Genomic DNA, 11,576 nt, shown 5'->3' with positions numbered 1-11,576 from the left:
TCCTAACTATGTTAGACAATCAAGCAAGCCTACATTGAAGGAGGACTTCCACTTCTTCAGCAAAGAGACATACACTTCTCATAAGCAAAGCCTTGACACCCATTTTGCTTATACTACCATCCTATACTCTCATCCACCCTACTGCCATACCCCAGGGACCACAGGGCCCATATGCTGTCTTCCACAGTAGAATGTGAGCTCCTTGAGAGCAGTGTCTATATTACTTTTCCACTTGAATCCTCAGGACTAAGCACAGCCCTTGGTACATAATAAGCACTAAAATAAATGCTTTTCCTTCATTCATTTTAAAGAAAAACTACGGTTTCTGAAAGGGACAGGAGATTTTTATCAATTAATCAATAAGTCTTTATTTAACACCTACTATTTTCCAGATCCTCATAGGTTCTGGGGTACAAGGGCAAAAATAAAAATGCCTGCCCCTCAAAGAACCCTTATCATTAGGATAGGACCCTGTGTATCAGTACCTCTATGTAGCAACAGAATAAATGATATCCCAAGTTATTGATGTGACAGCACTTTTTATAGCATTTCTTTGACAGACATTCCACATCAGTTGTTTTTATTTGCATATACACCATATTTCTGTGGTTCTGGGGGAAATGCTCCATAGGGTGGAGGAGAGTTGATTCTATGTTTCTTCCAAAAGCTTAGCAATTTCCCTTCAGTTCAGGCCTCCAGGGCTCATTCATCATATTTATTCCTAATGGAAGAAAAGAAAGAAGTGCCAAGTCAGAAAAGTTTTACAAATGGGCACACATAGTAATAGTTCTGCTCAGGAAATTTGTGAGATTCAGTCTTCTAAGGCCAACACCTGAATATCTTCACGGTGGACTTATGGAGACCCAACAGCCACTTACCATGGCTGGCTATACCTAAAATGAGAAAGGACCCTATGTGTAACTTAATTGTTACATGATAAAATAAGATGTCACTCATCTGTTTACAAACACATCCATATATTTCATTATCATCATCTAAAATCTAGTGTGAGAAGAAAGGTTTCAATTGCTGTGTAGAAATTGAGTTTTGCTATTATGAAAATGATTGTAGTATATGAATTTTTTTTTAATACTCAAATTGTAAGAAATAAGGAAATAGACGATTTCAAAGAGACATAGAAAGACATATGAATTGGTACAGATTGAGAGGAACGGATCCCAAAGAATGATTTATATGATAATATCCATGTTACAAAAATGAACAATTTTGAAGACTTGTAGAAACTGATGAAGAATGAAAGAGCAGGTCCAGAACAATGAATACAATGACAAGAAAACACTCTAAAGACAAGCAACTTCGAAAACTTTAAGAACTGTGATATACATAATGACCATCCAGAGGACTAGTGATAAAAAATGCTAGCAACCTCCTTCAGAGAGGTGATGGATTTATGGGGCAGAATTTTACACACCTACACCAACACATATGAGAGAGAGAGATGTATAGGTTTATCTATATACATATATTTATATAGATATAGACACATATGTTATATAGATATATACATGTCAGCATCTATATAGATATATGTAAAAGATGTGTATGTGTATATTTGTAAATATAGACACATGCTACATACATATGTAGATGTAAATACAGATACAGATACATATAGACATATCCATCATACAGTCGATGGAGGCATTTCTTTTGCTTAGAAATGATATTTATTGCAAATATTTTTCCTTTTCTCTCTCACTTTTTCCAATGGGATGGAGGGTGGGGGAAAAGGAAGATAGATTTCTGATAATTTTTAAAAACCCTGAAAAATGGAAAGCAGGGGCATAATGCTACAGATTTGGAGTGTCACAGGCATTGATTTGATAGCTTTGTGTAACTGTTAGAACTATCAGAGTGGAGTCGGGGAGGGAGTCTGGAAATGTTTGTAATGTAAAAACAAAGCATGTAAAAAACTTAAAAAAGAAATAAACTTAGTCTGGCATGACCTGTTCTTAAGGAAGCCAAATAATTTTCCTATAAATTGAGGTCAAGTTCACTGGCATATAGTTTGCAGACTGTATTCTCTTTCTGTTTTTGAAAATCGAGACATGTGCCTTTTTTTAATTTTCTGTTGCCTCTCCTCTTTTCCTTGCTTTTTCAATATTAATGACAATGGCTCAGCTGTCACATCTGCCATTTCTTTCAGGATCCAAGGATGTAGTTCACCTGGGTCAAGTGACTTAAATTCATCAAGGGAAGCTATGTATCTCTTGCTGTTTAGTCATTTTTCAGTCATGTCTGACTCTTTCTGACTCCATTTGGGATTTTCTTGGCAGAGATACTGGAGTGGTTTGCCGTTTCCTTCTCCAGCTCATTTTACAGATGAGGAAACTGAGGTAAATAGGGTTAAGTGACTTGCCCAAGGTCACACAGATAGTAAGTGTTTGAGGCTAGATTTGAACTCAGGAAGATGAGTCTTCCTGACTTCAGGCTCAGCACTCTATCTACTGCTACACTATCTCTTTATCTTGGATGTCGTCTCCCTGTTAGTCATTTTTTGTTATTTTGTCATTTCCAGTGTATGGGTCTTTCTCTTGCACAGAGAAATCAGAAACAAGGTAAAATAGATAATTATCATGCAAAAGACATCACGATTATATCAATAGAAGCAAAAACTGCTTTTGAAAAAATTCACACCTGCTGCTGTTGAAAAACGACAGCAACAACACTAGAAAGGATAGAGATAAATGGACCTAACAACCTCAGCTATGTTGCAGGATAAAAGATAAATTTACAAAAATCATCACTATATATGTGTGTGTGTATATATATATATATATATATATATATATATATTACCAACTGAACCCAGCAAGAAGAAGTAGAGAGAAGTTCCATTCAAGCTAATTACAGGATGTATAAAATATTGGGGAGTCTCTGTCTGCAAAACCACACATAGGAATTATATGAATACAACTACAAATCAGTTTTTACAGAAATAAAGACAGACCTCAATAAGTGGAAAGATATTATTTGCTCAAAAGCAGGCAATGATAATGTGGCGCAAATGATGATTCTACCTAAATTAATTCTCAATCAACCTATCAAAGGGATTACTTTGTAAAGCCAGAAAAAATAATAAAAATAAAATTAAAAAATTCATCTAGAGGAATGAAAAGTCAAGAAACTTAATATAAACAGAAGGGGAAAAGTGAGGAGGGGACCTGGAAGATCTCAAACTATACTAAAGAATGGTTGTTGTCCTTCATTCTCTAAGAGGACCAAAATGACATCACTATGCTAGAATCGAGTTACGGTGTGTCTGACTGTGGCTGATCAGACCAATAAGAATGAATGAAATGTCTAATCAGTAGTGATTTAGAGCATTTTTTCATATGCCTATAGATATCTTTAATTTCTTCCTATGAAAACTGCCTGTTCATATCCTTTGATGATTTCTTAATTGGGGAATGACTTGTGAAGAGGCAGTTTTCAGAGGAAGAAATTAAAGATATGTATAGGCATATGAAAAAATACTCTAAATCACTACTGATTAGAGAAATGCAAATCAAAAGAACTCTTAGGTACCACATCTTTCCTGTCAGATTGGCTAAAATGACAAAACAGGAAAATGATAAATGCTGGAGAGGATGTGGGAAAATTGGAACATTGTTACATTGCTGGTGGAGTTGTGAACTGAAAAAGCCATTCTGGAGAGCAATTTGGAACTATGTCTAAAGCGCTATAAAAATGTTCATACCCTTTGACCCAGCAATACCACTTCCAGGGTTGTATCCCAAAGAGATCACACAAGTGGAAAAAGGACCCATATGTACAAAAATATTTATAGCAGCTCTTTTTGTAGTAGCAAAGTATTGGAAATCAAGGGGATGCCCATCAATTGGGGAATGGCTGAACAAACTGTGGTATATGAATGTAATGGAATACTATTGTGCTATAAGAAATTGGGAAGATATGGACTTCATAACAACCTGGAAAAACCTACATGATACAATGCTGAGTGAGTAGAGCAGAACTAGGAGAACATTATACACAACCACAGATATATTGATTCTGTGATGACTAACTTTGATAGACTTCACTCTTCTCAGAAATACAAGGTTCAAAGACAACTCCAAAGGACTCATGATGGACAGAGCTATCTATATCCAGAGAAAGAACTATGGAGTCTCAATGCAGATTGAGGCGAACTATTTACTCTCCTTTTTTTTTCTTTTGTTTTTTTGTTTTTGTTTCTTCTTCTCCTGATTCATTCCATTGGTCATAATTCATCTTTATAACTTGACTATTGTGTAAATAAGTTTAATGCAAAGTTATATGTAGAAGATATATCAGATTCCATGCCATCTAGGGGAGGAGGGGGGAAGGGAAGGAAGAAAATCTGGAACTCAAAATCATGCAGAACTAAGTGTTGTAAACAAAAAATAAAAATCTTAATTAAAAAAAGAAAGAATGAAGTCATCAAAACTAGATGATACTGATTAAGAAATAGAGAAGTCAAATGAGCATAATGCTCAAATGAGCATAAAGTCAAATGAGCACAACATACGGAAGCAATAAAACTAGCAGCACAGTATCAAAAGACCCCAGCTACTCAAGTGAGAACTCACTATTTGACAAAAACTCTTGGGAACACTGAAGAACAGTCTAGTAGAAATTAGGCATAGACTGACATCTCCCAAGAAATATCAAAATAAGTTCCAAATGGATACAACATTTAAGTATAAAAGGTTAAATCATAAACAAATTATAGGAGTAAGGAAGAAAATAACTTTTTCAACTACGGACAGGGGAAGAGTTCATGACCAACGAGGGAAGAGAGGAGTAAAGAAGACAAAATGGGCAATTTTTATCATAAAAATTACATATTTTTGCATGAACAAAATCAATGTAGCTAAAATTAGAGGGAAACAGGAAAATGAGAAACAATTTTGGTAGCAAGTTTCTCTGACAAAGTCCTCAAACCCTAAATATATAAGGAACTGATTGAAATTTATGACAAGTCATTCCCCAGTATGTAAATGTTCAAAAGATATGAACAGTTATCTATAGCCACAGGAAAAAAATGCTCGAATTCACTAACAATTGACTTGCAAACTGAAACAACTCTAAGGTTCCACCTCACACATGTCAGACAACAAAGATGATTGAAAAAGCAAATGATGATTGTTTGAGAGGTTGTGATTTTTTAAAATGATGATTGTGCATGAGACTGCAAATCTATTACGTATGGTTGTATGTTTTTATAATGTGATTATTATTATTATATGTAACATATTATGTTATGCAAATTATTCTCCCAATTCTGCCCACTACTGCAATGTTAGCGGAACTATTCATTGACCAGGTGATTCTGTAAAGCATGCTGATCCTATGCCCCCAAAGTCAATAATTTTGGCATATTCTTTGACTATGTAATACCACGACTAGGCCTATATTCCAAAGAGATCAAAGACAGAAGAAAAGGACCCATATGCATACAAATATTTGTAGCATCTCTTTTTCATACATTAATGAACTAGAAAGAAGGGGGTGCCCATCAACTGGGGAATTCCAGAACAAATTATGGTACATAAATGTAATCAAATATTAATGTACTATAAAAATGATGAAAGGTGTGGTTTTAGGGAATTCTGGGAAGATTATTATGAGATAATGTGGAATGGAGTGGGAGGAATTGGGAGAATAATTTACAAAACATAATATGTTACGTATAATAATAATCACATTATAAAAACATACAACCATACATAATAGATTTGCAGTCTCATGCACAATCATCATTTTAAAAAATCTATTGTTATAGAAATACTTGTTTTATTTCATAAATTAAAAAATAAAAACATGTGACTTGAAAATACTTAAGAACTATGATTAGTTCAATGATCATACAGCAACCCAGAGGACTGATTCAAGATTTAGAATAAGAGATCCATGTATATTGATCTTAAATGTGGCTAATGAGGGAATTTGTTTTGCTTGATAATGCATATTTATAGCAGGAGTTTTGTTATTCTGTTTTATTTTTCCAATTTGGGGTGAGTTGTAGTGAGAGGGGGCTAAGGCTAGAGTAGCAAAAAATAAAAAAGATAAAGAAATAAAAGAGGATCATTGGAGCCTTTTTAACTACACAGAATGGAAAGAAAGACAGAAAGAATAGCAGTCAAGATAGATAGCTTTGAAAGTTATATGTGGAAGTTATTATAATCAATAATACCATATTGAATAGCATATTTATATTAGTAACATTGATATGAAATAATACATATAATATTTGTCATTTGTAGGTTACTATGGTCATATTCAATAATATTAATGTTAACGTATTTTAATTCATTATATTTAAAAAGAAAAAAAAGATTGCATCATAAAAATGTTTTGTCAATAATCCTTTTCTGTTCATATATATGTATATATACATATACATGTGTATATATATATACATATACATGTGTATATATATATATATATATATATATATATATATATATATATATATATATATATGGAAATGCCCATTTTCTTTGTTTTTTTTTTTGTTACAGAAGTTTAAAAATAAATAAAACACAGGTTCTAAGGAAGTGGAATCATCTAGATGGAAAATGAATAAAGTATTGACCCTGGGGTCAGGAAGAGCTGAGTTCAAATCCAGCCTCAGACACTGTTGTTTAATGCTGGGCAAGTTACTTAACCTCTATCTGCCAAAGTTTCCTCAGCTGTGAAATGGGGATAATAATAGCACCTACATTCCAGAGTTATTGTGAGGATCAAATGAAATAATAATATTTGTAAAATACTTAGCAGAGTGCCTGGCACGTAGTAGGTTTTGTACAAATACTTTTTCCCTCTTATAGATGTCCTTGTGTAAGTGGAAGGTTTTTTTGTTGTTGTTATTATTGTTATTTTTTGGAGGGGTGTTGTTGTTTTTGTTTTTTTTTTAGTAGGAATCTAGGGATAGGGTAACAGTTGTAGGTAAGGGGGGCAGAGCCAAGATGGCAGCTGGAAAGCAGGGACTTTTGTGAGCTCCCCCCCAGGTCCCTCCAAACACTTATAAAAATGGCTCTGAGCAAACTCTAGAACTGCAGAACCCATGAAATAGCAGAGGAAAGCAGGACTTCAGCCCAGGACAGCCTGGATGGTCACGGGGTAAGATCTACTGCACAGAACTGGGTGCGCAGTGGAGCAGAGCCCAGCATGAGCTTCACCTGGACCAACCAGAATGGAGCCGGGTGAATCAGGCCACAGCACCCTGAATGAGTGAGCTGTGGCAGCTGCAGACTTCTCAACCCACAAACACCAAAGGCAACAGAGAAGGTTAGTGGGAAAAACTGTGGGGACAGAGTGAAAGGAGTTTGCAGTTTGGCCACCTCCCCGGGAGCAGCAGAGGTGATGAAGCTCTGAGGCTTCTTACAGAGCTACAGCTGCAGTTGCTTCTGGCCCCGGGCCCACCTGGTGGGAGGAATTAAGTGGTGGATCAGAGCGGGACTGCAGAGTCAGCTTAGATCTGAGTCCAGTCCAGGTTGAAGGTTCTTGGGGGAGGAGTAGCACTGGTGTGGCAGAGCTTGCTGTGTAGAAATAACTCTGAAAACAACAGCCCAGCCCCTCAAGCTTGAGACAAAGTACTCTCTACTCTACAAGCAGTCATACCCCGATGAAAAACTCAAGGGACAAGTAAGTTGGCTGGGAACATGGCCAAGCAGCGAAAACAAACTCAGAATCAGACTCAGACTTTGGAATCTTTCTTTGGTGACAAAGAAGAACAAAACATACAGCCAGAAGACGTCAACAAAGTTAAAGAGCCTACATCAAAAGCCTCCAAGAAAAACATGAACTGGTCTCAGGCCATGGAAGAGCTCAAAAAGGATTTGGAAAAGCAAGTTAGAGAAGTAGAGGAAAAATTGGGAAGAGAAATGAGAATGATGTGAGAAAACCATGAAAAACAAGTGTATGACTTGATAAAGGAGACCCAAAAGAATACAGAAAAAATACTGAAGAAAACAACACCTTAAAAAATAGACCAACTCAAATGGCAAAAGAGCTCCAGAAAGCCAATGAGGAGAAGAATGCCTTGAAAGGCAGAATTACCCAAATGGAAAAGGAGGTCCAAAAGACTACTGAAGAAAATATTACCTTAAAAATTAGATTGGAGCAAGTGGAAACCAGAGACTTTATGAGAAATCAAGATGTTATAAAACAGAACCAAAGGAATGAAAAAATGGAAGACAATGTGAAATATCTCATTGGAAAAATCCCCTGACCTGGAAAATAGATCCAGGAGAGATCATTTAAAAATTATTGGACTACCTGAAAGCCATGATCAAAAAAGAGCCCAGATATCATCTTTCAAGAAATTATCAAGTAGAACTGCCCTGATATTCTAGAACCAGAGGGTAAAATAGAAATTGAAAAAATCCATCAATCGCCTCCTGAAAAAGATCCCAGAAAGAAAATTCCTAGGAATATTGTCACTAAATTCCAGAGTTCCCAGATCAAGGAGAAAACACTGCAAGAAGCCAGAAAAAAACAATTTGAGTATTGTGGAAAGACAATCAGGATAAGACAAAATCTAGCAGCTTCTACATTAAGGGATTGAAGGGCTTGGAATATGATATTCCGGAGGTCAATGGAGCTAGAATTAAAACCAAGAATCACCTACCCAGCAAAACTGAGTATCATGCTCCAAGGCAAAATATGGATTTTCAATAAAATAGAGCACTTTCAAGATTTCTCAGTGAAAAGACCAGAGTTGAATAGAAAATTTGACTTTTAAACACAAGAATCAAGAAAAGCATGAAAAGGTAAATAAGAAAGAGAAATCATAAGGGACTTACTAAAGTTGAACCTGTCTTGTTTACATTCCTACATGAAAAGATGATGTGTATAATTCATGAGACCTCAGTATTAGGGTAGCTGAATGGAATATACATACACACACACACACACATATATATATATATATACATACATACATACACACACACACACACACACACACACACACATATATATATATATATATAGAGAGAGAGAGAGAGAGAGAGACAGAGAGACAGAGGGCACAGGGTGAGTTGAATATGAAGGGATGATATCTAAAAAAGTCAAATTAAGGGATGAGAGAGGAATATATTGAGAGAGAGAAATGGAGAGATAGAATGGGGTAAATTATCTCACATAAAAGTGGCAAGAAAAAGCAGTTCTATTGGAAGGGAAGAGGGGGCAGGTGAGGGGGAATGAGTGAATCTTGCTCTCATCGGATTTGACCTGAGGAGGGAATAACAAACATACTCAATTGGGTATCTTACCCTACAGGAAAGAAGGAGGAAGGAGATGAAAAAGGGGGATGATAGAAGGGAGGGCAGATAGTGGGAGGATGTAATCAAAAGCAAACACTTTTGAAAAGGCACAGGGTCAAGGGAGAAAATTGAATAAAGGAGGATAGGATAGGAAGGAACAAAATATATTTAGTCTTTCACAACATGAGTATTGTGGAAGGGTTTTACATAATGATACATGTGTGATCCGTGTTCAATTGCTTGCCTTCCTAGGGAGGGTGGGTGGGGAGGGAAGAGGGAAGAGAATTTGGAACTCAAAGTTTTAAAAACAGATGTTCAAAAAAAAGTTCTTGCATGTAACTAGGAAATAAGATATACAGGCAATGGGGCATAGAAATCTATCTTGCCCTAAAAGAAAGTAAGGGAAAAGGGGATGGGTGGAGTGGGGTGACAGAAGGGAGGGCTGACTGGGGAACAGGGCAACGAGAATAAATGCATTCTTGGAGTGGGGGGTAGAAATGGGGAGAAAATTTGTAATTCAAACTCTTGTGAAAATCAATGCTGAAAACTAAAAATATTAAATAAATTTTAAAAAAAAGAAAACAAAGATTGGCCTGGGCAAAAAGAAGAGAGACTGAAGATGTAGAAAGTCTTCAGAATAAGAGGGAAAGTTAGGAACACAGGTCCATCTGAAATGAATGAACTCCTGTGCAATAATAAAGGCCCAGCTGAACTTACATGAAATAATGAACTTACATGAAATACTATTTGTAATCCAATTTAACAAACATTTACTGTGGATCTGCAGTGTTTCCAGATGTGACGGGCCATGAGAATGTGAAGGGTGATAAAATCTCTTGATTCTGAGCCAGAGGACTCAACCTTGAATCCTGATTCTGCCACTTACTATCAGCATAATGATGGGTAAACTACTTCATGTCCTTGTCCCCCAGTTTCCTCATCTACAAAATTAAAATAATGCTGCCTCTAATACCTACATCATAGGCTTGTTTTGAAGACTGAATGATGTAAGGCATTTAAAAAAACAGTTGTAGGTAAGATATTCCATCACTACACACTTCTAGTTTCCTGAACTTTTCTTAATTGGATCAGAGGGCTTTCAAAGGGAGGGAGTTATTTACTTTGTAAAATATAATACCTAGGTGATAAAAGTAATATCTGAGGTCAAATTTCAACTCATGACTTCCCAACTTTAAGTCCAATACTCACTCTATCCACTGGGCCAATGCCTATGACATGTGATTTTTGTTCTTAGTTGCAGAAGCATTCCTGATAACAAATATTCCTCAAAACAGTTTTGTTTTTTACTATTTCAGAGTATGCAAATAGAAGAATGGGGTTAAATGCTGAATAGATTGAAACAATTTAGTCTGCCGGAAGATTGAATTGCTTTTTATTTCCACATTTCTGGCAAACTAATGAGTTAGCAAAATGAAAATGGACATCATCAAAAAATTTTTCCTCCAATCAGAATATGCAGCAGGACCAATGCCTATTATTTCCTTTATTAAATATGCTATCTAGTTAATCTAATTAATTAATTATTTAATTTTATATTTAATTACAATTTTTTTTCCACAAAAGTTATTTCACAAAAGTTATTTATTATTTCACACAAAAAAGAAAATGCACAGGTTTAGCATAAGGTTATATAGCATTGAGAGCTAGAAAAGACTTTAAAGACCATTTAAGATCCTCATTGTACAAACGAAGAAACTGAGTCTCAAAGAGAAAAGTGACTTTTCCAAGGTCAACCTTTGAGTCCAATGTGGAAGATTTTAGGTCTAATTTTCAGAGCTTCTTGTGCATGTGTAAGTATGTTTATATATTTACACATGCATGTGAGGGCATTTTTGTGATATTATTTACACCTCCCTTTCATATAGTTAAGATCTTTATTAAGGGTTAGAAACTGATGATACTGTAGCAGTGATGGTTGGGTTATCAGTTGTTCCCTCCATACATTCCAGCTATCCTATTGTCTCCTGGAATGAATAAACACTCTACTTTTGATCACATTTGAACAGATATGCCTCTTGCTCTTAAAACTAACATTAAGTTAGTTAATAAGAATTTATCTGCTCTATGCTGAGGTTGCATGACTAAGAAAGGACAGAGCAGGGAGCCTCTGGCTCTGTGTGCCTTTTTATTTCCTCTATACCTAAAACTGGGAATGAGGCAGTCCTAGCTCTGCCACTAATTAGCTGTGTAGATAGCTAAGTGACACAGTGCGTAGAGTTACAGGTCTAGAGTTCAAATCTGGCCTCAGGTACTTACTAGCTGGGTGACCCTGGGCAAATC

At 35.8% G+C, this 11,576-nt stretch overlaps 1 protein-coding gene across 1 annotated transcript in view; it reads right to left on the bottom strand.

Annotated features, from left to right (window-relative positions):
• Positions 1 to 342: 342 nt before the first annotated feature.
• GC (GC vitamin D binding protein) overlaps positions 343 to 11,576 on the bottom strand; it is a 58,342-nt gene continuing 47,108 nt past the window's right edge. The window contains exon 13 of the mRNA XM_036762961.1: positions 343 to 721. The gene's annotated coding sequence lies outside the window, so the exon portion shown is untranslated. The remainder of the gene's footprint in view (positions 722 to 11,576) is intronic.

Source organism: Trichosurus vulpecula, chromosome 6 (assembly GCF_011100635.1).
Source record: "Trichosurus vulpecula isolate mTriVul1 chromosome 6, mTriVul1.pri, whole genome shotgun sequence".
Taxonomy (NCBI): Eukaryota; Metazoa; Chordata; class Mammalia; order Diprotodontia; family Phalangeridae; genus Trichosurus; species Trichosurus vulpecula.
This window is presented reverse-complemented; position numbering and strand designations above follow the sequence as displayed.